Below are 17,212 nucleotides of genomic sequence, written 5' to 3'. Positions count from 1 at the left end.
CTGGAACTCCCTTCCTAACAGCACTGTGGGTGTACCTACACCACCTGGACTGTAGCGGTTCAAGAGGACAGCTCACCATCACTTTCTCAAGGGCAACTAGGGATGGACAATAAATGCTGGCTCAGGCAGCGAAGCCAAAATCCCATGAATGAATACGAGTGGCTCATCCTGTGTTGGTCCTCACCCAGATCTCACCTGTGGCTCCAAGTAGCCGTTAACATACAACAGCGGCCACAACTCGGTAAGCCACTGCAACCAGAGTAGCCATCAGGACTTCTACCCTCCACGACTTAGGGGTTTGTCTACCCTGGCATGCAAAGACTGATTCCAGCGAACTGAGCTGATAAGACCAATCTAAGGTCCAACGGTCTTGAAGGCGGGTCAACATGGAAAACATAGAGCTTGACAAGACACAGAAGACATCAGATCTATCTCCAGACGTCTAAACTCATCTTCCCACTGGACCAAGGTAGGTCAGGACAATAGAGTGAGGCTGATAATGTGCAACTCTCCCTCACTATGATCCAATTCACACGGCAGTCATGTTCATCATTTTTCTATCATCTGTCATCCATAATCCATCTGTCACAGGTCCTGTAGCGATGGGTGAGTGACAGAGCAGCATGCGTGGATTTACTGGGAGCTGGAGTAGCGAACCTGCAAATAGGTGGCTCAGGCCATAGGGTCATTTTTCACTGGAAGGAAGTAGAAGTGGAACTCAGCAGCTTTATGAGCGACTCTGCAGTCCTTTTCAGCACCACACTGCTCACCTCCTTAGTGTGAGAAAGGACTAGAAAAGGTCCCTAAGCATTGCCTGCTTCACGTCTCTGTCCAGCAGACCACAAGTGACAGGGATCTCAGCAATGCAGCCGTAAGTCAATCTAACAAAATAAAGTTAAAGTGACACCAGGCATCACTGGTACATGGAACACGCATACTCTCACAGACAACACCACAACCGACCGACCTGTGAGAACTGCTCTTGCTGATTGAGAGCTGGCTAGGCACAATGTCCAGATTGCCACCCTCAGAGAGACTTACTTACCCGAGGAAGGTCAGCTCACGGAAATTGGTGCAGATTACACATTCTTTTGGAGTGGCCATGGAAAAGGAGAACAGGACAAAGATGACATAGGCTTTGCTATCATGAACCATCTTGTCAATAAGTTGACTTGTCTTCCCAAACATGTTAATGATCATCTAATGGTGCTTAAACTTCCCCGCATGGCGACAGGCAAGCAACTCTCATCAGTGTGCATGCCCCGACCATGACCAACCCTGATGAAGTCAAGGATAAATTAAATGATCTCCATCCCTTGATTGTTACTGTGTCAAGGTTGGACAAACAAATGATTCTTGGTGACTTCAACGCAAGAGCTGGTGCAGATCACCAGGCATGGGAAGGGGTTATCGGAAAAAACGGGGTTGGCAGTTGCAACAACAATGGTATCCTTTTGCTGAAGATGTGTGCTGAGCATGAGCTCTTGATCACCAACATAGTTTTCCGCCTTCCTAATTGCAACAAGATATCTTGGATGCACCCCCATTTTATACATTGGCATCTAATCAACTGTATCATCACCAGGCAGAGGAACAGGTAAGATGTATGTGTAACAAAAGCCATGTACTGCACTGACTGCTGGAGTGACTACCATCTCATAATTTCAAAGTTAAACATCAAGATCCATCCCCCATACACCCCCAGGGCATGAAGGTCCAGAAGCATCAGAAAAGGTCAAGGAACCACTGATATGATGTTGCAGTTAGACAGCTCCAGGAGAAATGACAAGAAAATGTGGACCTCTACATCACATCTGTTGACCTGACCAAGCCCTTTGCCACCATCAGCCATGAGGGACTTTGGAAGGTAACAGAGAAGTCTGCCTGCTCTGAGAAATTCATCGTAATTGTTCAACAATTCCATGTCAGCATGCTAGCTCATACCCTGGATGATGGTGAGTTTTCTGATCCATTCCCAGATGGAGTTAAACAAGGCTGCGTGCCTGTGCCAACCCTCTTCAGCATGTTTTTTTCTCTGCCATACTCTCTGAAGCTTTTCGTGATGGTGATGCTGGCATTAAAATCCAATATCAGATAGTCAGAATACTGCTGAATCTGTGACAACTCCAGGCAAAGACCAAGGTTTCCAAAGACGTACTTTGCAATTTCCTGTTTGTTGATGACTGTTGTACTAGCTGCTGGTTCAGAGCTGGACATTCAATGTAGCATGGGCGTTCTCCAATACCTGCGACAACTTCGGCCTTACAATCAGCATGAAGAAAACTAAATAATATACCGGGGGCGGGGGGAGGATCTGTGATTAAGATTGTTTGCTATTGGATGATAAACACAGACCAAGTGAGTCGAGTGGCCGGTCACATGATGCAACATATGTGCAAATCAGGAAGTAGCATTCTGGACGCATTAAGCTCGAGCATTAAAACTGTGGCGCGGAAAGCGCTTAATTAACAGTATCAGAGGCAAGTGATGTTAATGGTGCCGTGCCACAGTTAAGCAGAGAATAGCTGAACTAAGCCACCCACACCTCACTCACCCACCCTCACCATCTGCCCGCTCATCCACCCTCATTCACCCTCTCCCCACATTCACCCTCACTCACCCTCTCCCCTCAGTCACCCTCTCTCCCACCCACCCTCACTCACCCTCTCCCACCCACCCTCACTCACCCTCTCCCACCCACCCTCACTCACCCTCTCCCACCCACCCTCACTCACCCTCTCCCACCCACCCTCACTCACCCTCTCCCACCCACCCTCACTCACCCTCTCCCACCCACCCTCACTCACCCACCCTCACTCACCCTCTCCCACCCTCACTCACCCTCTCCCACCCACCCTCACTCACCCACCCTCACTCACCCTCTCCCACCCACCCTCACCCTCTCCCACCCACCCTCACCCTCTCCCCCACCCTCCCTCACCCTCTCCCCCACCCTCCCTCACCCTCTCCCCCACCCTCACTCACCCTCTCCCCCACCCTCACTCACCCTCTCCCCCACCCTCACTCACCCTCTCCCCCACCCTCACTCACCCTCTCCCCCACCCTCACTCACCCTCTCCCCCACCCTCACTCACCCTCTCCCCCACCCTCACTCACCCTCTCCCCCACCCTCACTCACCCTCTCCCCCACCCTCACTCACCCTCTCCCCCACCCTCACTCACCCTCTCCCCTCCCCTCACTCACCCTCTCCCCCACCCTCACTCACCCTCTCCCCCACCCTCACTCACCCTCTCCCCCACCCTCACTCACCCTCTCCCCCACCCTCACTCACCCTCTCCCCCACCCTCACTCACCCTCTCCCCTCCTGCAGTAGTTTCTCCAATTAAACGTTCAAATTTCGCGTGAGTAACCGAAAAGGGACAATCCTTCAGCAAAGCTTCACATGATTGGCCTATTCTCTGAAGGCAACCAATGGGGAGACACGTTTTGCCAGGGAACTGTCCAATTAGTGGGGCGCGCTTGACGACTCCGCGGAGCGGCGGTTACTTGGTGACTTGGTTGGAAAGCGGGTGCTTAATTCCGGGGTGAAGCTTAAAAAGCTCCTGCCGTTCTAAAGGAGACCCCACCCTATCCCATTCCCCCTCCGAGAGATATCCGCAACTCTAGCCGAGTAGCTACAGGGCCTGTGCGCTCTCTGTCGCTTTAGTTAAGCGGTATCACTAGTCCGAATAACACTGACCATCCAGGAGAGTTGTACTGAACACCCCGCCCCCGCCCCCCCCCCCCCCCCGTTTATTACCAGAGGCTGAGGTATGAATGCGTCTGAAATAGTGAAATGTACGTCCCCCCCACCCCCCCCCCAAACTGTAACTGTCTCCTCCCCAACATGTGATATGTGTTTTAACAGTTTTCGTTTATGCCATTGTCCGTAAACCCTAGTTCCTATGCCAACGTTTTGATCTAATATGTTTTAATATGTTATAAGGGGAATCTCGGTGCAAACAGCTGCTGGTTAGAGGGCTCTGTTCACTAGATGGTGCTGTGGTCTCCCAATAACAGAGCCTCAATCAACCACCAATATTAAGAACGTAAGAAATAGTAGCTGGACTGGGCCATTTGGCTCTTTGAGCCTGCCTTGCCATTCAATCAAATGATAGCTAATCTTTTATTTTAACTTCAACATCAACATCCCAAACTACTTCAGAATCCCTTAATTCCCTTCTAAATGGTTGACCCCTTATTCTGAGACTGACTCCATGTTCTAGATTACCCAGCCTTGGGAAACATTCTCAGCGTTAGTCTGACAAGCCACTTAATTTTATGTTCTAATGAGATTACCTCACACTCTCGTAACCGCGAGGGAATACAGGCATTATCTGTTCCCATTGGACAATCCCTGTATTGCAGGAACCAATCTAGTGAACCTTTGCTGTTGCTGCTCCTTTTAGTCAAGTATGCCCTTCCTTGGATAGAGAGACTAAAACTACATACAGCACTCCAGGTGTAGCCTCATTAAAAATTGGAGTCAATGGGCATCAGAGGGAAAACTCCACTGGCTGGAGTTATTGGAATCCCAGGACATCACTTCAGGAATTCCTCAAGACAGTATGCTCGGCCAAACTATCTTCAGCTGCTTTATCAGTGACCTCCCTTTCATCATAAGGTCAGAGTTCCTGCATTTGTAACTCTTCAGATAATGAAGCAGTTTGTGCCAGTGTGCAGCAAGATCTAGACAACATTTAGACTTGGAATAATAAGTCACAAGTGACCACACAAGTGTCAGGCAATGATGATCTACAATAAGAGAACCTAACATCTGCCCTCACCCAAGAGCATTACCATTGATGAAACCCCCATAAATCAACACCCTGTTGTTATGATGTGGCAGATGATGTGTACCAGGTGGATCAAATCCATGAGGGAAATGTGATCACATGGTCACAACTGTTTCGCAATTTGCATTTTATTTTGAGGTGTGTGCCCCGAATTCAGAAGTAATAAGACTAACACGACTTGAAGTTTTTAGAAAACTAAATTAAACATTTATCAACAAAAGGAAAGATTTCAAGCACATACATAGGTCTACAAATTACTACTATAATAACTCCTAAAACCTCTAATTAATCTAGCTCCCAGTTACACCTCTGTTAAGGCAACAGTAAAAACAGATAGATTTAAACAGACCCAGGCAAAGCCACACAATACCCTGGACAGTCAAATTCAAAGTAAGTTTTCTCAGCTTTGGTTCCTGTAGACAGCCACTTGATGCACAGAGGCTGGAGGTTTTTCACACTTGTTAGATCTTAGAATTCCTTCTCTCCTTTATACCTGTTTTCCCTTTTTAATGCAAATTCCATTGTTCCGATATGTCTTTGGAACTTTACCCCTTTCGTAATACAAATCTTTTCATAGTACTAATTTTATCAGTAACCTTTGGGAAAAATAAACACACTGTTTGGCTTAGCTTCTTCTGGCTAAGTGTAACATCCTACCATCTCTTTGAAATTCAAACTAACCTAGTTTATCTAAAAATGCAAATTTTCCTCACACCTCACATTCTAAAACTTAAGTCATGTTTACGTATTTAGCATTTCAAACCTAGCTTTTTGATAACTCAAAGCCTCCAGACCAGTTGTCTCCAATTCAATTAAATCCCATATCCACAATAACATTATGAAAATTATTATATTTTCATGACCGAGTGCATTACCATAGACTAGAAACTTAACTGGACTATCCATATAAACATTATGGCTACAAAAACAGGTCAGAGGTTAGGAAACCTATGGTGAGTAATTGTCCAAGTAAGCCTGTCCAACATTTACAAGACATACATCAGGAGTATGATGAGCTACTTTCCCTGTGCTTGCATGAGTGCGTTCCAACAACACACAAGAAGCTTGACACCATCCAGGACAAAGCAGCCTTCTGGATTGGCACCCCATCCACCACCATCAACATTCACTCCCTCCACCACTGGTGCATTGTGATTGCAGTATGTACCATCTACAAGATGCACTGCAGCAACTCACAAAGGCTCCTTGAACAGCACCTTCAAAACCTGTGGCCTCTCCCACCTAGAAGAACAAGGATAGGAGATGCATGGGAATGCCACCACCTGCAAGTTCCCCTCCAGGTCACACAGCATTCTTGATTTGGAACTATATCATTGCTCCTTCACTTGCTGGGTAAAAGTCCTGGCACTCCCTATAGGTACTGTGGGTGTACCTATGCCACAAGGACTGTAGTGGTTCAAGGAGATGGCTCACCACCATCTCAATGCAATTAGGGATGGCCAACAATGCCATATTCCTTAAACAAATAAAAAAATGTAGAATGGGGTTAAAGCCTGTGGTGTGGGAAAAGTTTGAGCATAACTACAGGTTGGGCCTGAGAGGTGAAAGAGAAAAGTATTTGCGATTCTAGCAGGATTGAGGAGTTTTAACTGCAGTGTATTTTGCTAAAGTGCTATTGTGTGTAATTAACCTCATGAAATCCAATTGTTCTACCTTTATAAAATCAATAAGAGTCTAATTTATCTCAATCATTCTAAGATTCTAAAAGTCAGAAGAAACCTACAGAAAATGAGTGGCTTCTTTTTGTGTTTTTTTGAAAGCCTGACAAACTTTGTATGTGTGAAACTTTAAGCAATTGTTTTGAATATTAAAAAAAAACATATTAGTAAAAAAATATAAGTTCTTGTACATGGCCTGTGATGACCTGTAAGTGAAAATTAATTGAGGTAGGTAGAAGAAGTGTGTTGTTATAATCCAGAAAACCAGGTGGTGAAGAATAAACCTGGAGCCAATCTTTACACACTTTTATATGCATTCGTTTACAGAGATACACATTACAAACATGCACTTCCTAACCCAACAATTTCATTCTGTTCCTATTTATATCAATACCATTGAATCCCAGGTTAATGCCCACCACATAATCTTTGCAATGCAGAAGGAGGCCATTCAGCCCACCAAGTCTGCACTGGCTCTTTGAAAGAGCATTTTATCTAGTCCCACTCGCCTGCCTTATACCTGTAACCTTGCACATTCTCTCTTTTCAGGTAGCAATCCAATTCCCTTTTGAATACCTCGATTGAACCTGCCTCCTCCACCTCGGGAAGTTCGGCCCAGACTCCGACCACCCTCTGGGTGAAAAACTTTTCCTCCTTTTGCCAATTATTTTGAATCTGTGCCCTTTAGTTCTTGATGCTCCCTTGAGTGAGAACGGATTCTCACTATTTACCCTGTCCATACCCCTCATGATCTTGAATACCTCTATCAAGTCTCCTCTCAGCTGCCTTTTCTCCAATGAAATCAGTCCCAACCTCTCCAATCTATCCTTATAGCTACAGTTCTCTATCTCTGGAATAATTCTTGTGAATCTCCTCTGCACTCTCTCCAATGACTTCACATCATTCCTCAAGTGTGGCACCTAGAATTGGACGCAGTACTCCAGATGAGGCCCAACTAGTGTTTTATGAAGTTCAAGATGACCTCCTTACTCTTGTACTCAATGCCCCTGTTAATAAAGCCCAAGATAATATATGCTTTATTAACTGCTCTCTCAACATACCCTGCCATCTTCAATGAATTATGTACACATTGATTTTTAGTTTAATTTATTGATTTTGTTTTGCTTAAAAGAGTGTACACCAAGGTCCCTGTGTTCCTGCACCTCCTTTAGAGTTTCTCACTTTATTTTATACTGTCTCTCCATATTCTTCCTGCCAAAATGAATCACCCCACACTTCTCTGCATTGAACTTCATCTGCCACTTGTCTGCCCAATCCACCAACATGTCTATGTCCTTTTGAAATTCAAGACTATCCTCATCACAGTTGACAACGCTTCCAATCTTCGTATCATCTGCAAATTTTGAAATCATGCCCTGAACACCACAGTCTATATATATCGGGAAGAGCAAGGGTCCCAAACTGACCCCTGGGAAACTCCATTAGAGACCTTCCTCCAATCTGAAAAACAACCATCTTTCACTATTGTTTCCTGTCACTCAGCCAATTTCTTATCCAAATGCCTACTTTCCCTTTTACTCCATGAGCTAGAATTTTGCTCACAAGTCTGTTGTGTCAAGTGCCTTTTGAAAATCCATATACACCACATCAACAGCGTTGCCCTTAACCTTCCCTGGTACCTCCTCAAAAAACTCCAAGTTAGTTAAACATGATTTCCCCTTAAATGAATCCATGCTGGCTTTCCTTAATTATCCTGCACTTACCTGAGCGATTATTTATTTTGTACTGAACTATAGTTTCCAGATGTTTTCCTACCACTGAAGTCAAACTGACTGATCTATAGTTGCCAGCTATATCCTACGCCCTTTTTTGAACAAGGGTATAACATTCGCAGTCCTACAGTCCTCTGGCACCACCTGTGTCTAAAGAAGACTGGAAGATTATCACTAGTGCTTCTGCAATTTCCACTCTCACTTCCCTTAGTACCCTTGGATGCATCGCATCCAACCCTGACACCTTACCTATTTTAAGTAAAAATAGCCTATCACCTTTTTTGTCAATTGTAAATTCTTCTAATGTACCAGTTAATTCCTCTCTCACCTCGGCCTGGGTAGCATCATCTTCCTTTGTAAAGACAAAGTATTCATTTAATACCTCCGCTATTTTTCCTGCCTCCACGTGCAAGTCCCCTTTTTTAAAATCCCTAATCGGCCTTACTCTTTCTTTTACCACCCTTTTATTATTTATATGCTTATAGAAGACCTTGGGAATCCCTTTTATGTTAGCTACAAGTCTCTTTTCATGCTCTCTCCTTGCTTTTCTTATTAGTTTATTCACTTCCCCTCTAGTCCTTCTATATTCAGCCTGATTCTCCATTGTATTTTCTACCTGACATCTGTCTTAAGCGCACTTCTTCCTTTTCATCTTCACCTCTATCTTTCTCGTCATCCAGGCCGCTCTGGATTTATTTTTCCTACCTTTCCCCTTCAACAGAATATAACTTGACATTGCCTGCAATACTTTTTCTTTGAAGGTGGCCCATTGATCAGTCACTGTCTTTTCTGCCAACATTTGCTTCCAACTCACTCGACTCTGACGCATTCTCATCCCATCGAAGTTTGCTTTCTGCCAATTAATTCTCCCTGTTCTGGATTGCTCCTTGTCCTTTTCCATGGTTAACCTAAACCTTATAATACAATGATCAGTGTCCCATAAATGCTCTCCCACTGATATTTGACTTACTTGGGCCAACTCATTCCCCAGAACCAGGTCAATGCCCAATCCTGCCCTTCTTTCAGCCAGATTCTGTTATAGCCATAATTCCATTTGTCAACCTGTGACTGTAGTTCAGTAATCTTATGAACCACACTCCGTGCATTCACATTATGCCTGATTTAGGATTATTTACTTTTCCCCCTTACTCTGACCCCATCTAATGACTTATTATTGCCTTCTCTAATTCTATCAAACTCTCCAAGTATTCTATTTACCTTGATACTACTCTCTGATATATCCTACTTATCAGTTAATACCTCTCTACTTCCCACTGTCAGTTTTTCCCCTCTCCACTCTGAATTCCCCCTCACGTTCCCACTCCCCTGCCAATCTAGTTTAAACCCTCCCCAACATCACTAGCAAACCTCCCCACGAGGATATTAGTCCCAGTCCTGTTATGGCGCAACCTGCTCTTCTTGTACAGATCCCACCTGCCCCAGAACTGGTTCTAATGCTTCAGAAATCTAAAGACCTCCCTCCTACCCCACTTCTCTAGCCACGGTTGAACTGCTCATTCTTCCTATTCTCATGTTCACTAGCGTTTGGCACTGGGAATAATCCTGAGATTATTGCTCTTAAGCTTCTGCTTTTTATTTCCCTTCCTGACTCCCTTACATCTACTTTCAGGACCTCATCCCTTTTCCTATCTATGTCATTGGTCCCAATGTGGACCACGACCTCTAGCTGTTCACCGTCCCCCAAAAAATTGTCCTGCAGCCACTCTGTGACATCCTTGACCCTGGCACCAGGGAGGCAATATACCATCCTGGAGTCACATCTACGTCCGCACCACCTGCATACAAGTAAATGCAATTAATGTACAATTAACAGATTCCCTTCTCTCTCTTCAAATAAAAATTAGTTTATATGTACAAACAAGATTACACCAAAGGCCTTCGTATTCTGTACAAAGTATTAAATTGTGAGTCACTCCTCCTGTAGGACCCCTAATTTCTTTGGACGTGCATTCCTTTTATAAAACAATCTCCTAGTTGATGACTTACATCCACCCATTTAATTGTTGGAGATTTCCTTACTTTCCAGCATTTGTTTCTAGCCATAAAGATCAACCAATAACCTTTTCTTGCTCATACTTTTTGTAGAGTATACAATATCCCACAACTGTTATCTCCATAACATTCAATGAATAGACTATCAACAGTATGCATATTATACAGAATCTCACTTAAAATATTTTACACATAGAATCCTATACCCAGTGCCCCCACAAGAGCCAATGTTTTGCTTGTCAGCCTTTTAACAAACCTTTTTATTTTCTGAGTTTCCAAGCTAATGGAAAACATTTCCTATTCTCACCTGTCGGCGATATTATGAAATCAGTTGCACTAGAATCTCATCAGGAAGATTAGCATGTGAAACATCACTAAAAATGACTAGCTTCATGGCTTTTGCATCGTCTAAAGAAGTAAAGAATTCATTTATCCAGATTTAACTTCCTTATTGTTTTATTTCCAAAACATTCTCTACTGTTGGGTGTTTTGACTTAAGATTTAACTCCAACACATCAGAAGTAGCATCTGGGGGAGTTTTAGTCTGAGTAAAAAATAGTTCAACTGACCAAACAAGCTTCGTAATTGCTCCTCTTCTTTAGATATAACTTCATCTTTCTGTCATAATCTAATACGATTAACCGGGATAGAAGCAACGCTCTTAATTGGATTGTTGATTTAAAGTTATTTCAGATATACTTTGCTTAATATTGAAATCAATATATTTGAAAGCACGACAAGTCTGACTCCCAATTTTAAATTCTACTCTAATTTTATTAATAACACGCTTTGCAATTTCGGCAGTACCACCCAATATGAAACATCAACATACATCGTGAAGATGCCTGAAAGTTTCCTTTATGATACCAATAAAACATTGTGGGATCTGCTTTTAGTTGAACACAACATATTTTCAGCAAAACAGATCTCACCAGGAAATAACATATCCTGGAAGCATAATTCAGGCTACATAAAAGCCATAGATATAGGTTTGAATAGCTTTCCTTCTACATTTGCTGCCTGTTTGGGCAGTTTCAAAACCACTTCTCTCTGAAAAGTAAAGCCTTGCAGAAATGCAGCTTTTATGTCAATTGACCTACACTCTCATGAAGAAATGGCCTAAGGAACTAAAAAAATTTCAAGATTAGTTTCCAGCTGTGGGAGAATCGACTCTAACATCTATATCACCCAGTTGCTTTTCAAAAACCCCTACTATCTAGCCTCGCTATAACCACATAAATCCTATCTTCAAACACCTTTTCAGTACACAGAATCACAGAGTGCAGAAGAGGCCCTTCGGCCCATCGAGTCTGCACCAACACGTGAGAAACACCTGACCTACCTACCTAATCCCATTTACCAACACTTGGCCTTGAATGTTATGATGTGTCAAGTGCTCATCCAGGTACTTTTTAAAGGATGTGAGGCAACCCGCCTCCACCACCCTCCCAGGCAACGCATTCCTGACCACCCTCTGGGAAAAAAAGCTTTTCCTCATATCCCCCCTAAACTTCTGCCCCTCACCTTGAACTTGTGTCTCCTCGTGACTGACCCTTCAACTAAGGGTAACAGCTGCTCCCTATCCACCCTGTCCATGCCCCTCATAATCTTGTACACCTCGACCAGGTCGCCCCTCAGTCTTACCTGCTCCAAAGAAAACAACCCAAGTCTATCCAACCTCTCTTCATAACTTAAATGTTTCATCCCAGGCAACATCCTGGTGAATCTCCTCTGCACCCCCTCCAGTACAATCACATCCTTCCTATAATGTGGTGACCAGAACTGCACACAGTACTCCAGCTGTGACCTCACCAAGGTTCTATACAAGTCCAACATGACCTCCCTACTTCTGTAATCTATGCCTTGATTGATAAAGGCAAGTGTCCCAAATGCCTTTTTCACCACCTAATATGCTCCTCTGCCTTCAGAGATCTACGGACACACACACCAAGGTCCCCTTGTTCCCCAGAACTCCCTAGTGTCATGCCATTCATTGAATACGTCCTTGTCAAATTACTCCTTCCAAAGTGTATCACCTCACACTTTTCAGGGTTAAATTCCATCTGCCACTTATCTGCCCATTTGACCATCCCGTTTATATCTTCCTGTAGCCCAAGACACTCAACCTCACTGTTAACCACCCGGCCAATCTTTGTTTCATCCGCAAACTTACTAATCTTACCCCGCACATAGTCATCTATGACGTTTATATAAATGATGAATAATAGGGGACCCAGCACAGATCCCTGTGGTACGCCACCGGACACAGGCTTCCAGTCACTAAAGCAGCCTTCTGTCTTCACTCTGTCTCCTGCAACTAAGCCAATTTTGAATCCACCTTATCAAATTACCCTGTATCCCATGTGCATTTACCTTCTTTATAAGTCTCCCATGTGGGACCTTGTCAAAGGCTTTGTTGAAATCCATATAAACTACATCAACTGCACTACCCTCATCTACACACCTGGTCACCTCCTCAAAAAATTCAATCAAATTTGTTAGGCATGACCTCCCTCTGACAAAGCCATGCTGACTATCACTGATCAAACCTTGCTTCTCCAAGTAAAGATAGATTGTCTCCTTCAGAATATTCTCCAATCATTTCCCTACAACTGACGTGAGACTCATTGGTCTGTAGTTCCCTGGCTTATCTCTACAACCCTTTCTAAATAGTGGAACCACATTAGCTGTTCTCTAGTCCTCTGGCACCGCCTCCGTGGCCAGAGAGGAATTAAAAATTTGGGTCAGAGCCCCTGCGATCTCCTCCCTTGCCTCCCTCAGCAGTCTGGGACACAAATCATCCAGACCTGGAGATTTGTCCACTTTTAAGCCTGCCAACACCTTGTCACTCCCTATATCAAGAACCTCGCAGTCCTTCTCCCCGAGTTCCATACCTTCATCCTCATTCTCTTGGGTGAAGACGGATGTGAAGTATTCGTTCAACACTCTACCAATGTCTCTGGTTCCACCCATAGATTGGTCCCTAATGGGCCCTACTCTTCCCCGGGTTATCCTCTTCCCATTGATATGCTTATAGAATACCTTGGGATTTTCCCTACTTTTACCAGCCAGAACTTTCTAATATCCCCTCTTTGCTCTCATAATTGCTTTCTTAAGCTCCGCCCTGCACTTTTTGTACTCCACTAATGCCACTGCTGATTTGCTCCCCTTGTACCTGCTAAAAGCCTTCCTTCTCATCATATCCTTATTATCTCTGGTCATCCATAGTTCTCTGGGTTTGTTACCTTCCTATCACCCTAGAGGGAACATGTTGAGCCTGTACCCTCCCCATTTCCTTTTTGAACGCCCCCCACTGCTCTCCTGTAGTTTTCCCCACAAGTAGCTGTTCCCAGTCTACCTTGGCCAGATCCTGCCTTACCATACTAAAATCCGCTCTCCCCCAATCCAAAACATTTTTTTGCAACTTGTCTATTTCTTTGTCCATACAAGCTTAAATTGTACACCTTTGAGACAAAGCTGGGTAGCCCATTCTGGCACCTCAGAACAAACTCCAAACTACCTAACTCCCTTTGTTTTGCCTTTCATTAGTTTATTCTCAAGTTTATTGACAGCACTAAAACTTCATGGTTACGAGGACTTTTGCTTCTAGTTCTGTTGCGATATAGTTCAATGATCTTTATTTCATTATCTAATTTATTAAAGCTATAACATCTACTTCCACTTAATGTCTTTCAGGATTACTATTTTGAGATCTCCCTCTCATGCTCAGAGATTCTTTCTCCAGATGATCGTTATCAGACACAATTACTTTTGGACTCCTATCAATGCGCTTTTTTACTTTCCATTCTTTTACCCCATTTTGCCAATCCATGGATTTCGCTTCTTGACCATCATCCTGAACATTTAACCAATATTAGAACTTGCTAGTACCTTTTCCTGCATGTCCCACAATCATCATAATCCTCCATTCATTAGACCCCCTGGAATAAATATCACCCTACTACCCATTCTGGGCAATTGGCCTGTGGATGTGATAGCTCTGCCATGTATGTCACGATCGCTCACGTTACAGGCACACTCTCTTAAAACCAGTAGCCTCTGGACTGAGGCCATGCCAAATTTTGGATTTTGCCAGATTTTGGGTCAGGTGCTTTGGGCAATGGGCGATGCGGGTCAGGTGGGGTCAAAGGTTGCTTGGAACGCCAGTGTAGACCGGCACACAAGCATCGAAGGGAATAACCAGTCCGACGCTATGCAATGCCTAGCTGAATTGTCCAGAAAAGTGTCCAGTTTTCTTAGGAAAATGTTAGAAGCTATTATTAAGGACATTATGGCACAGCACTTGGAAAAGTTCAAGGTAATCAGGCAGAATCAACATGGTTTTGTGAAAGGGAAATCATATTTAACCAATTTATTGAAGAGTCTCATGTGCTGTGGATAAAGGTGGGTGTACTGTACTTAGATTACCAGAAGGCATTTGATAAGGTGCCACATCAAAATTTATCACAGAAAATAAAAACTCATGGCATAGGTGGTAACATATTGACATGAATAGAAGATTGGCTAGCTAACAGGAAACAGTAGGCATAAATGTATCATTTTCTGGTTGGTAAGATGTGCCACTGGTGCACAGGGATCAGTGCTGGGGCCTCAACTTTTTACAATTATATAAATGACTTGGATGAAGAGACCAAAGGTACGGTTGTTAAATTTGCTAATGACACAAAGATAGGTAGGAAAGTAAGTTGTGAAGAGGACATAAGGAGGCTACAAACGGATTTGGATAGGTTAGGTGAATGGGCAAAGATCTGGCAAATGGAGTATAATGTAGGAAAATGTAAAATTGTCCAATTTGGCAGGAAGAAGCTTATTATCCAAATGGCGAGAGATTGCAGAGCTCTGAGATGCAACGGGATATTGGTGCATGAATTGCAAAAAGTTACCATGCAGGTACAGCAAGTAATTAGGAAAGCTAATAGAATGTTATTGTTTATTGTGAAGGGAATTGAATACAAAAGGAAGATGGTTGTGGTTGTTGGAGATGAGTTATCTCAGTTCCAGGACATCACTGCAGGGTAGTGTTGTAGGTCCAACCATCTTCAGTTGCTTCATCAATGACCTTCCTTCCATTATAAGGTCAGAAGTGGGGATGTTCGCTGATGATTGCACAATGTTCAGCACCATTTGCAACCCCTCAGATACTGAAGTAGTCCATGTCCAAATGCAGCAAGACCTGGACAATATCCAGTCTTAGGCTGACAAGTGGCAAGTAACATTTGTGCCACACAAGTGCCAGGCAATGAACATCTCCAACAAGCGAAAATCTAACCATCACCCCTTGACATTCAATGGCATTACTATCGCTGAATCCCCACTATCAACATCTGGGAGCTACCATTGACCAGAAACTGAACTGGACTAGCCACATAAATACTGTGGCTACAAGGGCAGGTCAGCGGCTAGGAATCCTGCAGTGAATAACTCACCTCCTGACCCACCAAAGCCTGTCCACCATCTACAAGGCACGAGTCAGGATTGTGATAGAATACTCTCCACTTGCCTGGATGAGTGCAGCTCCAACAATATTCGAGAAGCTTTACACCGACCAGGACAAAACAGCCCGCTTGATTGGCACCCCTTGCACAAACATTCACTCTCTCCACCGCCAACGAACAGAGGCAGCAGTGTGTACCATCTGCAAGGTGCACTGCAGAAACTCGCCAAGGCTCCTTAGGCAGCACCTTCCAAACCCATGACCACTAGAAGGACAAGGGCAGCAAATATATGGGAACACCACCACCTAGAAGTTCCCCTCCAAGCCACTCACCATCCTGACTTGGAAATATATCGTCGTTCCTTCACTGTCGCTGGGTCAAAATCCTGGAACTCCCTCTCCAACAGCCCTGCGGGTGTACCTACACCACATGGACCACAGCAATTCAAGAAGGCAGCTCACCGCCACCTTCTGCAGGGCAGTTAGGGATGGGCAATAAATTCTGGCCTAGCCAGCGACACCCACATCCAATAACGCTCACGTCCAGTAAATTAATTTTAAAAAAGGTTATGCTTCAGTTATGCAGGGCATTGGTGAGACCACATCTGGAGTACTGTACATGATATTGGTCTCCTTATTTAAGGAAGGATGTAAATGCATTGGAAGTAGTTCAGAGAAGGTTTACTAGACTAGTACCTGGAATGGGCGTGCTGTCTAATGAGGAAAGGCTAGGCTTGTATCCGCTGGAGTTTAGAGGAGTAGGAGGCAACTGGATTGAAACATATAGGATGTGAGGGGTCTTTGACAGGGTGAACGTGGAAAGGATGTTTCCCCTTGTGGGAGTGTTAATGGTTCTAATATTTTTACCCCTTCCTGCAAGGTAAACCTACCCTATTGAACTTATTGTTAGCTTAAAACCTCAACTAAGAGAAATTTAAGATCATTAAAGGAACTTAGTCAGCTTTATCAGCTATTGATCAGGTCCTGAAATAAAATGTCCTCACTCTTAGGAGTTTTCAAATCAGCAAAATTACCTCAGGGTAGAGTATATCTACAGGTATATTATAGCAGAAAAATCTCTTTTTAAGTTTACCAATATCAGCATTTAGAATCCTAAGAATTTTAGGATATTGTTATCTATATGTGGGCTCATGAGGACAAGTATGAGACTACAACTCTTTTATACTTAATGAATATTTATTTAAGAATCAATTATAGGTTACAATATAATAATGAAGACTATATATACAGTAATTAAAAATAGTTATAACATGACAATTCTACTTAAAATTACATGCAATTTTTAAATCGACTTTAATGAACAATTTGGATATTCAAACAAATATTGATTTGAAGATTATACTTACAATCCAGTATAATTTCTTAATAATATGGAGTGTCTTTGTTTTAACCTTCTTTAGGGGAATTCTTTGCAGAACTTCAACCCTTTGTGTCCTAAGATGGCTGACTTAATGTCTCTGTATGCTTGTGTCTGTATGTTGGCTTTTTAAAAATTTGTCTCTGTAGCTCAGTGT

The 17,212-nt window shown here is 43.5% G+C and overlaps 2 protein-coding genes across 4 annotated transcripts in view; one reads left to right on the top strand and one right to left on the bottom strand.

Annotated features, from left to right (window-relative positions):
• Positions 1-17,212, bottom strand: part of mtfr2 (mitochondrial fission regulator 2) — a 55,623-nt gene that overhangs the window by 37,364 nt on the left and 1,047 nt on the right. The window contains exon 1 of one of the 2 annotated variants that reach the window (XM_078542350.1): positions 17,045-17,186. The exons of the other annotated variant lie outside the window; for it this stretch is intronic. The gene's annotated coding sequence lies outside the window, so the exon portion shown is untranslated. Of the gene's footprint in view, positions 1-17,044; positions 17,187-17,212 lie in introns of those variants that run through there. 2 annotated transcript variants of the gene reach the window in all.
• The window catches only part of armc1l (armadillo repeat containing 1, like), a 49,727-nt gene continuing 36,209 nt past the window's right edge, over positions 3,695-17,212 (top strand). The window contains exon 1 of one of the 2 annotated variants that reach the window (XM_078542354.1): positions 3,695-3,772. The gene's annotated coding sequence lies outside the window, so the exon portion shown is untranslated. Of the gene's footprint in view, positions 3,773-3,959; positions 4,626-17,212 lie in introns of those variants that run through there. The other variant, XM_078542351.1, reaches the window with a different exon arrangement.

The sequence above is a fragment of the Cetorhinus maximus genome, chromosome 5, assembly GCF_964194155.1.
Source record: "Cetorhinus maximus chromosome 5, sCetMax3.hap1.1, whole genome shotgun sequence".
Classification (NCBI taxonomy): Eukaryota; Metazoa; Chordata; class Chondrichthyes; order Lamniformes; family Cetorhinidae; genus Cetorhinus; species Cetorhinus maximus.
This window is presented reverse-complemented; position numbering and strand designations above follow the sequence as displayed.